General features: G+C 41.0%; 1 non-coding gene across 1 annotated transcript; it reads right to left on the bottom strand.

Moving 5' to 3' along the window:
- Positions 1-523: 523 nt before the first annotated feature.
- On the bottom strand, positions 524-630 carry LOC131232065 (small nucleolar RNA R71). Its single transcript, XR_009164670.1, has one exon. It is a non-coding gene; the product is annotated as a small nucleolar RNA R71 (small nucleolar RNA).
- Between the last annotated feature and the right edge of the window lie 458 nt (positions 631-1088).

Raw genomic sequence — 1088 nt, forward strand, 5'->3', positions numbered from 1 at the left:
CTTGATTGAAGGAGGATTGGTTGAGGGGTTGACTATCCATCGCAGGACTAGACACCACTCGAAATCCCCTGAGTTAATTGAAGTTATGGCTGAAGACCAACCTCCTCTACTTCCACCCAGGGTAGAGGATACCCAAGATGAGAACGAGGTGCATCAGGCACCCCCACCTCGTACTTTACGAGATTATCTACAACCGGCGGGAGTGAGTACACCCTCATGCATGATTTTTCCTGAAAACACAGGACAAATGGACATCAAGCCAGGAGTTATCCAACTCCTTCCCAAATTCCATGGACTTGAATCAGAGAGTCCATACTTACATTTGAAAGAGTTCCATGAGATTATAGCTACATTATGTTTTCCTAATGTATCTGAGGATACAATCAGGCTGAAACTCTTTCCTTTTTCCTTAAAAGAGAAAGCTAAGACGTGGTTACATTCACTGCATCCTAGATCCATTGGCACATGGAACGACATGCAGAGGGAATTCATAAAAAAATTCTTCCCACATCATAAAACGATTATCCTTAGAAAAGCAATCATGAACTTTGCCCAAAAGGAAGATGAAACATTCTTCCAATGTTGGGAAAGGTTCAAAGATTTGGTCAGTTCATGCCCACAACACGAATTTCAAACGTGACGCATTACAAATTTTTTCTATGATGGACTGACATCTTCCATGCGCCAAATGGTCGAGACAATGTGTAATGGAGAGTTCATTAATAAAGATGTTGACGAGGTATGGGATTACCTCGATAGTCTTGCTGAAAAAACACAATCATGGGACTATTACCCAAAGTCGAACACCACATCTAGGCCGACTCAATTAAAGGAGAAAGGTGGATAATATCTCTTGAAAGAAGAGGATGATCTCAAGTGTAAAGTGACTACGCTCATAAGGAAAGTTGAGGCCATGGAAGGAAAGAAGGATAAGGTTAATGAAATTGTTTGCGACATTTGTGATTGCAACATTCATACAACTGAAAATTGTCCTACAATACCCGCCTTTCGAGGAGTGTTGAATGAACAAGCCAATGCCGTAAACAACTATCAAAGACCTTTTATTGAACCTAACTCCAATACGTACA

This window comes from Magnolia sinica, chromosome 17 (assembly GCF_029962835.1).
Source record: "Magnolia sinica isolate HGM2019 chromosome 17, MsV1, whole genome shotgun sequence".
NCBI classification, from domain to species: Eukaryota; Viridiplantae; Streptophyta; class Magnoliopsida; order Magnoliales; family Magnoliaceae; genus Magnolia; species Magnolia sinica.